This window comes from Helobdella robusta (assembly GCF_000326865.2).
Source record: "Helobdella robusta unplaced genomic scaffold HELROscaffold_17, whole genome shotgun sequence".
In the NCBI taxonomy this organism is placed as follows: domain Eukaryota; kingdom Metazoa; phylum Annelida; class Clitellata; order Rhynchobdellida; family Glossiphoniidae; genus Helobdella; species Helobdella robusta.
Window position 1 is genome coordinate 1407400 of NW_008703942.1, and position 11611 is coordinate 1419010.

An 11611-nucleotide genomic window follows, 5' to 3' on the forward strand; every position below is an offset into this window, starting at 1 on the left:
TCACCTGAAAATATTTTGGAAGAAAATGTTGGTGAAACTGTCGTGAATACTGAGGAACAATGCAGTGTGAAGAATGTGGAGAATGAGTCGCCGATTGATACATCATTCGTTGCTCTTATCAATTTTGAAGTTGCCAGCTCCTCCGATAATGTTTTGGAAGATGGAGTAAATGAAATTGTCACCAATAATGTAGACACCGCAAAAGTGGAAGATTTATCTTACCTCGAAATTAGTTTTGTTTCGAGTGAGATCCCTAATCTAAACGAACACGTAATTGAAGAGGAAACGATTGATAACGTAGAATTCGTTAACGACATGATCGCTGTTTTAACTGATACTGCTCATGTCAATACATTAGACATACACTATCATGTTCTTAATAATGTGGAAAATGTCAATGAGGCTCACGCATCTGATTTGAATGATGTAATTCACGAGCAGTCTCAATGCCGAGATCAATTACCGAATGTTGTCGAGTGTGTTGGCACACAGGAGGCCGTTGCAACGTACCACACCAATGACGGTGATAATCTTGCGGTGTTGCAAGTCCTTCAACTAGGTGAATGTGAAAATACGAATAATATTAATCATGCTCGTCTCAGCAGCTGCCACGTTGATTATAACGATAGTAAGTTCATAAACGTTGAGAATGAAACGAATGAAACAAATGAAGTTGTCGAAGTAGAATCGTTTAATGAGCGCGACGTTGGCGAGGAGATGTTACGTGCGTGCCTTGATGACAACATTTCGATTCCCTTTTCAACTGCAAACTTCATTGAAACAGTTTATAATGTAGAGGAATGTAGCAGCACCATAGAATGCGACGTAGAACAAAACATGCCAAACGTGGAGGAAATTGTTAAGAAGGGGAATTATGATATTGTAGAGGGTAATTTGGACATGAAGGAAGAAGTTGCAGTTGTGAAAGAAGATGTTTTGCTTGTTGAGGAAGAAGTTGCAGTTGTGAAGGAAGATGTTGCATTTGAGAAGGAAGATGTTACAGTTGTGAAGGTAGATTTTGCAGTTGTGAAGAATGATGTGGAAGTTGAGAAGGAAGATGTTGTGTTTGTTGAGCAAGAAGTTGTTTCAATTGCCAAGGAAGATATTGCAGTTTCCAAGGAAGATGTTGTAGTTTCGAAGGGAAATGTTGCAATTGTCAAGGAAGAAGTTGTGTTTGTTGAGGAAGATGTTGCAATTGTGAAGGGAGATGTTGCAACTGTGAAGGAAGATGTTGCAGTTGTGAAGGAAGATGTTGCAATTGCTGTTGTGAAGAAAGAAGTTGTGTTTGTTGAGGAAGAAGTTGCAGTTGTGAAGGAAGATGTTGCAGTTGTGAAGGAAGATGTTGCAGTTGTCAAGAAAGAAATTGTGTTTGTTGAGGAAGAAGTTGCCGTTGTGAAGGAAGATGTTGCAGTTGTGAAGGATGATGTTGAAGTTGAGAAAGAAGATTTCGTGTTTGTTGAGCAAGAAGTTGTTTCAATTGCCAAGGAAGATATTGCAGTTGTCAAGGAAGATGTTGCAGTTGTCAAAGAAGATGTTGCAGTTGTCAAGGAAGATTTTGCTGTTGTAAAGGAAAATGTTGCAGTTGTGAAGGAAGATGTTTCTGTGGTCAAGGCGGATGTTACAGTTGTCATGGAAGAAGTTGCCGTTGTGAAGGAAGATGTTGCAGTTTTAAAGGAAGATGTTGCATTTTTGAAGGAAGATGTTGCAGTTGTGAATGGAGATGTTGCAGCGGTGAAGGAAGATGATGCAGTTGTGAAGGAAGATGTTGCAATTGTCAAAGAAGATGTTTCTGTGATCAAGGAGAATGTTACAGTTGTCATGGAAGATGTTGCAGTTGAGAAGAATGATGTTGCAGTTGTGAAAGAGGATGTTACAGTTGTGAAGGATGATGTTGCAGTTGTAATGGAAGAAGTTGTGGTTCTGAAGGAAGATGTTGCGTTTGTCAAAGAAGATGTTGCTGTTATTGATAAAAAGTTTGCAGTGGAGAAGAAAGATGTAGCAATTTTCAAAAAAGAAGTTGCTCCCAAGTTCTCTCTTTTGTCTCCAAAAGAAAGTTCAGTTGAATTGAATGGATCGTTAACATTACGAGCGTCTGCTACTGGTCATCCTCGTCCAATCATTGAATGGTATGCGAACAATCAACCAATCAGCCAATCATCTGATAAATTTCTACTTAACCGAGTTGCTGAGATGTCCAGCTTAACAATCATGAACATATCACGTCATGATGTTACATCTTCGTACAGGGTTTCAGCTGTCAACAGAGCTGGACTAGTAGAAGAAGTTTTTAAAATGGTGTTCATAGGTTGGTTATGCTTTGTAAGCCGCAATGTACCGGCTGCCCGCCTTGTTCGCTAACATGCATGTTGTTACGTTTAATATTCCAAGTATTTGTCACTCATAATTTTTGAAACATTTTTTTTACAATCGTTAAGAATAAATCTCACGTCTGATCACAACAGATCTGCTTTGTTTTTTTTCTTGTTTTATTAACCAACATATTTATTTTAAAAATAGTGTTTTAATGATGTTTTTGTTCGTCTGTGAACATAAGTCAACTATTCATTTGAAATGTTGTTTCACTTGTTAGATAACATTATTTCTCTGTTAGATTTTGAGAAATTTTTTTATTTCATCAATTTGACGTTAACGCTTTTTTTTATCTCAACACAATCACCGTTCGTTTGTTTTTAAGTTTGTCTTACGTTAACAAGTTATATCAACTTGTGAGATTTCAAAATGGTCGACTGTTTATCATGTTACATCACATTTAATGAATTCGCATGTTTTTGGTTATCATTAATTTTGTTCTTTTCATGAGTGATTGTTTTTGAAAATTTAATATCTCACTGATATAACGACAATCCTAAATTTTCTCTTCATTGAAAAATATGGATGTTTAATATTTCTTAAAATAAAATTCACTACGCTCAGTGTCACAATATTATTTATACAGCATCACACGTATGCAATGCATGCATATACTTTAGTTCACTTATCAAAGTTCTTTTTATCAGTTAAGATAATCAATAATTTTGCGTTAGTTGGTTTCGTTAACTCAATAACTGATCACTGGATGTTGTGAAGTTGTGTTGCATGACCTGGCCACTAACGACTGTTTAGTTCACCTCACTCACAGTAAGTTATGCTTTCAACTTTTAAATGTGTTTAGTTAATGTGGTTTGAAGCTAACGATTGCATGTAGCAATCATTTTATGACTGTGTCTGATTATTACGTTGTTTAAATATTATTTTGTTTAATAATTCATTAAGGTGGTACTAAAGTCTGTGAAGATTCAACAGCAAAAACTGAAGGTTTGAATGAATTTCACATTGACGTAGTTATTAAAAAATATTCATTATCTTTTGATGGGCAAACTGTTATGATTTTGGTTGTTTAGATTACATCTGCGCTTATTTCAGAATCGCTGAGTGCACGCATGCTGTATGCGGAAATAAGATAAGAAAATAGATTTTATATTTTATAGAATTAATATGCATGTGTGCATAGCACGTGAAACTATCAGACTGATAACAAAGAGTTCTTGAATTAGCTTTACTGGAAAGATATATCCTTCGGAGACGTAACGACCAACAAAACATAAATGAATGAGTTTACCCACACAGACACTCACACATATATTTTAATTTTTTTGTTAATCTATATATAAGTTCATAGTTCAAATTGCATTTTATAGATGTTAAAGTCATTATTTCAACGCTCATTTTTGCGCGATATTTCCTAAAATATAATATCTTAGATGTTATTTGAATGAACGCAGGAAACAACATCTTATTTATTGATCGTGGAAGTCATGAGAGCTTTTTCGTTACTTCTAACAATAATCCTGCTTCAAGTTCTAATGTTACTCATTCTTTGAACTTCAAGAAGAGTTTGGTTGTTTCAAAGAAAATGTTTGTAATGAATTTTTCAAAACTAACATGTAATGAAAATAAAAGAAAAATACACATTTTGAAATTGAATCTAATTTCCAGATAGAATTTTTTGCTAGCATTTTAGTTAGATTATCTTCAGTAATATGATATTTATTTTTGTTATTTTTGGACTGAATAGAGTTAATAACACAATAAAATTTTGATACGAAAATCTTGTTGTTTGTTAAACAGTGATTGATAGTTAATAACATGTTTTGTAATTCTCACTTGAAACGCATGCTGCATGTTTTAAATAGAAAAATTATTTTTTCAACGTTTTGTTGTTTTCTGTTTAAAATTAGATTAACTTACAGTAGTTTGTTTTTATTAATAGCATGCGGTTTGTTGATTGCGAAGGTATAGAAGAAAGCTGTAGGTCTGGTAAAAGACTACAGTGTTAATGATAGTAAGGACTCAATTGATCAAGATTAAAAGTTATTTTAGTTGATACACTAAGCTGAAAATGAGGTTTTTTTTGGAACGTCTCTATAATTTTGGCCAGAACTGTATATTTATTAACAAATAAATTTTGTCAATAAATAAATAGAATATACCAGATGTTAACCCACTTGACAAATATTTTGTTGTGAAGTTAATACATTCATAAACTAGGTCTGAGGTTTCTAACATAATGTGTTAACAGAGCAATTATTTCAAAATTCGAAACACTAAAAGACCTTGTTGTGAGCTGGCAGCAACGATTTTGAAATGACTGCATCACTGTTGATTTGTCAAGTAAACCATAATATAAACTATTGCAATAATCCAAACGCGTCCGAATGAACGCGCGCTTTAGAGTTTAATGGTAAAGTAAAATTTTTCAATAAATTTTATTTTACGCAACTATAAAGAACACATTCTCTAGCCCACTTCAATCATTTATAACAACGTTGGAATTATTTATAAAATAGAAAGGTAGATAGATAGTTAGATAGATAGATAGGTAGGTAGGTAGGTAGGTAGGTAGGAAGGTAGGTAGGTAGGTAGGTAGGTTCAACCGGAAAAAATTTAAAAACAAAAAGACCAGACAGAATAGGCAGATCTTTAGTGGTGATCAAACCGGTATTAGACATTTGCGAAAAAAATTTGAATTCATTTGATAGGTAATAGTATTAACGTAAAAATTGTATACGAGATTTGGAGATGAAAAAAGTAATAAAAATGAGACGTCCACGGTAGAAATAATTGCAACGACCCATTCTAAACTCAACTACAAATTTTGGAGACTTGTTTGCCATCTGAAAGGAATAAAAAACAGTTATAACAAATATATAAAATTAAAACATAAAACAATTAACGACAAGCAAAGAATTAATTATTGATTATTTTTTTTAAGTGGAGGTCGATGGACCGGTAAATGAAAAGTCGGACATTGAAAAAGCTTATAGGAAAGAGAAAAAAGATAGTACAGTAGAAAAGGACGATAGTCAAACATCTACCGACTCGTCAGGACTTTTCCAATTCATTCCAGTTGTTGAGGAAAATCACCCGATCGAGAAAATTAGAGATGAGGATGCAGTTTTGGGCTTTCGTGATGGGCTGAAATCAGAAATTTTTCATAAAGAAGGTTTGCTTTACTAACGTCATCAAATTATTTATTACCTGGAACGACTAATTACGTTAAAATTATAAATCTAACCTTGTCAGGTGGGGTATATTCGGGTTTAAGTTTGAAAGGAACATACAGAGATTCGTCTGAAACAAAGTCAACGGAAGTGTACTTAGATGAAAAGTTTGTGGTACGCAAATCCAAAATCAACGAAAATATTCCGGTAAACGTTAAAACTGATGTCACTAACGATCAGCAAATAATAAGAAAACCTAGACAAATTTTATCAACGCAACAATTAATTGGTGAAGTTCAACATGACACCCAACAATTAATTCAAATTGGCAAACAAGAGATCCAACATTTTGAACATCCTTTTGCTTTACAACATCACCCGCAACGAGTTGATCAACAACAAAAAGTTCACCAGCAAGTTGATGAACATCAACATCCAGCTGACGAACAGCAACATTTAATTGATGAACAGCAACATCCAGCTGACAAACAGCAACATCCAGTTGATGAGCAGCAACATCCAGCTGATGAACAGCAACATTTAGTTGATGAACAGCAACATCCAGTTGACAAACAGCAATATCCAGTTGATGAGCAGCAACATCCAGCTGATGAACAGCAACATCCAGTTGACAAACAGCAACATCCAGTTGACAAACAGCAACATCCAGTTGACAAACAGCAACATCCAGTTGACAAACAGCAACATCCAGTTGACAAACAGCAACATCCAGTTGACAAACAGCAACATCCAGTTGACAAACAGCAACATCCAGTTGACGAACAACAACTTCCAGTTGATGAACAACAACTTCCAGAACAACAACTTCCAGTTGAAAGACCGCAACAACGTATCGAACATCAACACTTTGATCAGCAACAAATCACCGAGCTATCACAACCCACCAATTATGAAAATGAACAAAATGAGATGGAAAATAAGTTGCAATCGGTTAAGCTAGCTACCTGTGACACGGCTACCAACACCAACAACACAAACGGATTTCTATTCTGGATGAACGACAGTGATATCTTGAAAGGTGCGTTAGGAACCATTTTTCAAAACTACCATTTGTAGTTTTGTGATTTAATTTTGCTATATAAACTGTTATCAAATTTATTGAAAAATCATTTTTTTACGTAATCATGTTCTACTCGTTTTATCCAATCTACGAACTGCAGTTCTATGCAGACAAACTTCACTGAAACCCTCAGTTCACAAACTATATTTGTTCTATAAACAACTTTATTTGTTCCATAAACAACTTTAATTGTTCCATAAACAACTTTATTTGTTCCATAAACAACCACAACCGTCGTTTATAAACCACGAAACATTGCGGCCTGTCGCGGTTTTGTGGTTTCAAAAGCAGCACAACCACAGTTGCAATATCATACTAATGTGGTTTTTAACAATATTTTTATTTCCATAACCGAAGATTACTTTTAATTTTTTAACGGTTTGAATTTAAATTTTATACAAATTTATTATCTGTTGTTAATTAAATGTTTTGTAAGTTCTGAAAATATTTCAAATTTTTTCGTATTTTCATCTCATGGGTGAAAACCAGTTAGCATGATCTTTCTTAATTATTTTGTGTTGATGATGTCATTTTAAAAAATGGCCGGTGATGGTGTTGAAGGTTTTGCTTAGTAAAATGCATATCAAAGCGAGACCATATAAGACTAAATTAAATCACCTCAAGTATATCGTGGTGGAGACATCGCACGTATGTTGTTTTGGAAAAATCAACGCATATATATTTATAGATATATATATATATATCGCAGTGGAGACGGTAGCCAATTTGTAATTCGTTAGTGCAAACGTAAAACTAGTATTATAAACCGCTGTTCCATCAAGCAATTGTCTGATGGCTTGGTTTGTTTGAACACGAGAATTCAGAGTCAGCCATACGCTCAAGTGCATGCATCTTGTGCAATGTTATTTTGTGTGATTATGTGTAGTGTAAGTTGCTTTTGACTTAATTACATGAACACCAAACCAAACAAATGAATTAACAAAAAAGGTTGGAAAATGACGTGCAAAAAAATTAGCACACCTCCTCTATAAATAAATTATGAGAATGACAGTAGATAAGAATGAAACAGGCAATAAACATAAAACATGCCGGGTGAAGGACAACAATAATGAAAAGTGTTATCGCTGGTTGAACGTTGTTGCATCTCATCTTATTATTGTTCTTCAAACAACTGTTTTATTTCTTTTTTGTAACTGATTTTCCGTTTACTATTTCCCTCTTTCTCTCTCTCCCTCTCTCTCTCTCTCTCTGCACTTTTTGTTTTAATTTTTCTTTTTACCACTGAAACACGAACCATCCTTTTGTCAAATGTTACTTTTTTCTTTACCATCCCATCCTCCTCCTCTTTACAGATTGCTAAATGTTTTAAACTAATCCATTTCGGATGAGTTTTCATTTTGATTCATATTTCTTCGTCAGCTTTTACCATTTATTTCAAACTTTAATGTCATTGTTATTACTACCCAGATTAGATAGATTAAATCTTAAATCAACATTAAATTGTGAACAACAACAACAACAACAACAACAACAAACGCTGATAGATCTGGTGTACAGATCTGCTTATCATCGCACATCATTCTTCAAGATGATTGCATTCCCCGATAAATTGATACAAACATGCAAGCAGGCATCACATGCACTTTTAAAATTTATTACAATTTTCATTTTAACTTTTTGCTGCTGATCAATGAACTGGTTCATCATTCATTTATTTATTCAGTAGCATATTTTTCGTCTGCTAGAGTACCTAACCCCATCGTCAAGTTTTAATGTTTTATCATTGTTGAGTTTGGTCTATATATTTTAACATGTCTTATTATTTCAAATTGCGAACCCGCATTGAATGTACATTGACGTTATGGGATATATAATATATGCAAAATACACACGATACTCTACAATGCATGCACTAATTACTTACTTCTTTATATATATATATTGAATTATGTATGTAAGTATATTATGTGTGTTTGAGTGCGTGCGTATGTGTATATTATATGTTATTCCATATGTTATTACTACATGCGGTGCCATATGCAATGTGCCGCACACAAAAGCACAGACATACAACGGAGAAATCATACAAATGAATGCAAGGTGAAAACATCTCCTAGTCCATAATTCCATCATTCCACTGTTTTTTGTAAACATTTTTTGCTGCTGCATCTCTTAAAAATCCCATCCACCATTGAAACACACATCCTTTTCTCGTTCATTCAGAACTCATCTTTTGCTCATTCGTATTACAAACTTCTCTATAAATATACTTGTACACAATTTATATATACACCTATTATATATGTATCTATTATATATATATATTATATATATATATATATACATACTCATTCATATCTTTTATATACACATTGTATATAATGTACAAGTACATATGATACTTGTATAACTATATATACAAATGTCTGTGTTATATACCGAGATTATTGTTTTAAATTACAATTTGTTTAGTATATTGGGATGACGTTGATGAGTTGTTTTATGTATTTGGGGTATTTATTTAGTACCATCTCAAAACAGGTTACTTAATTAATAAATTTTTATGTATTGTTTAATTTTGGTATGGGCAGTATTTACGTTCGTTTGAGTCCATTATTTCTCGTTATGTTATGTTATACTGTTTTATACTGATGTGTTGAATTTAGTACATTGTTATATCATGTTACGCCATGTTGTGTTCTGCTATTTCAAGGATTATTTTAAGTTGAAATGAATTATTTTTTGAGAAATGAAATGTTTAAAGAATGCTCCTTTTCTTTTTTGGCATTTGAATGATTTATTTTATCACACTGACTTGAATTGGTGAATAGCAAATATTATAGTTTTCACTATTGATTATTCAAATGAACAATTCTCCCAGGTGGGAAGATGAAACATTTGAAAAAGATGGAGGTTTCGTTGATATCGGGATCTTCAACATCCGTCAACGTCCCATTCACGTCGGAATCAACGGTCTCTCCCAGAGTTCAATGGATGAAATTGATTAAAAACCCAAAGTATCATTTACATGCCAACGACATGAGGCCGCAATCAAATGGATGCAAGGGCGTTAATGAGGCGAGCGTTGCTTCGGATCAGAGTGAATACCTGGTGGATAAAAATTTTGTGGTGAGACACGAAACAACAGCCACCTGTACATCCTTGCTGCTGACGAGCGTTGAGCGGCACGTTCATTCTGGACTTTATGTGGCTCAACTGCAAGACGAGTTTGGCAGATGCGAATGTCTTGTGTCTGTTCTCGTTGTCGGTTGGTAATGTTATCGATTGATAGTTTCATTTAAATTTGATTTATTAAACATTAAAGCACTCTGGAATATTTTTTTCGTTTCGTAGATGCCTGTAACTTGGTTTGATAGTGGAATAATAAACATTTTCTTCATTGGTAAATATTAGCGTATATAGTATATATCTTCATAGAATTGTTATGACTAGATGACTGCTTTCATAACTCAGTCAGAGAAAGTAAATTTAGTTTTTCATTTCTTTTGCAGATAAACCTGGTCCTCCTAAACACTTCAAGTTTTCCATCCAGAACACCTCAACCGCTCCCAGAGGGACATGCACAACACCTGGATCAGCCAGCATCCAGCTTAGTTGGGAGTATCCAGATGACGATGGTGGGGATGAAATTGTGAGGTACATGATTGAGAGGCAAGACCCAATGGACGGATCGTGGTCGTTTTGTTGTTCCGTGCCAGCTGAAAGGAGAACTGCTGTTGAGATGAGCGAGCAAGAGAGCGGGAGCAAGGTAGGATGCGATGATATTGCGGCAAAAAAGTTTCACGTCAACTTGACACCGTTGCTCTTCAGTCGATCGGCGTCATTCAGAGTTGCTGCTGAGAATGTGTGTGGTGTCGGCAAGTTTTTGGAGTTGTCTGTAGCTGACGTATCTATGCGACTGACAGGTAGGTGCCAGGAAAATGTTCTGAAATTACAATAATTTTGAAATATGTTGATATATAAACACCGGAAAAAATAACATAATCATTTTAAATTTACACAAACTGAACGTTAGTTCCAGGAGCCGGCAGGCCTTGGTTCATCCGTAAGCTTCCGTTGAAACTTGAAATTGTTGAAGGGAACCCACTGGAACTGTACTGTAGTAACGCGGGCAACATGGGCAGCAAACCACTTTTTGTAAGGAAATTGCCTCAAAAGTTTAAAGTCACCAAGGGAAACGACCTTGAGATTCAGTGCGGGGTTGATTCGATCGTTGATGATGAAGACGACGAAGATGTTAGCATGAAAAGTGGTAAATGGTTTTATAGCAATTACATTTATTTTAAATTATTCATATTTGTATAGAATAATAAATACCACGTTTTTAATACTTAATCACTACTTTAAATTGCTGTGTGAATAATGACTAAAACCTTGCTTAACTGATATTCTCAACACTTGGTTTTTATCTCTAACATTCGTCGTTATGGGCTGCGTCTTTCTTTGTCGTCAGATGTCTCCACAAGTTTTGACATTGGCGAGGAGAATGTTGAGATGTTGAAGTGCAAAATAATGAAAGAAGGCCTAAAATCAGCAGGTAGTTTTTTTTCTTGACAATCCATTCTTTCGATCATTATTTGTTTTTAACAATGGTGAACAATTGTTAAACAGTTGTAAGAATGGAGTTTTCATTGCAGGAGTCCCTTGTGCTCCAACGTCTCTGTCAATAGCTCTGGTTGACAGTTCGGCAGTGCAAGTTTCTTGGAGTCCTCCAAAGGATGCAATTCTCGCTGATTTGACTGGTTACGTGCTCGAGAAGCGAGAGGAGGGCAGCCATGAGTGGCATCTTCTGTCCAAACTTCCCCCGGACGCAAACAGCTGTGAGCTTGCTAACATGTGTCTAGACAAAGGTTATTTCTTAAGAGTCAGTGCTGCCAACTCGTATGGGGTTGGCCCATCAAAGGAACTGGAGGAACCAATCAAAATTCAAAATTTGCTAACATCTGCAGGTCACGTTTTACACGATTTTTTACAATTTTCTTTGGTTGATTTAATCTTTTTTCTATTTATTGAATTCGGAAATTGGATTTTTTTTTAAAGTAAATTT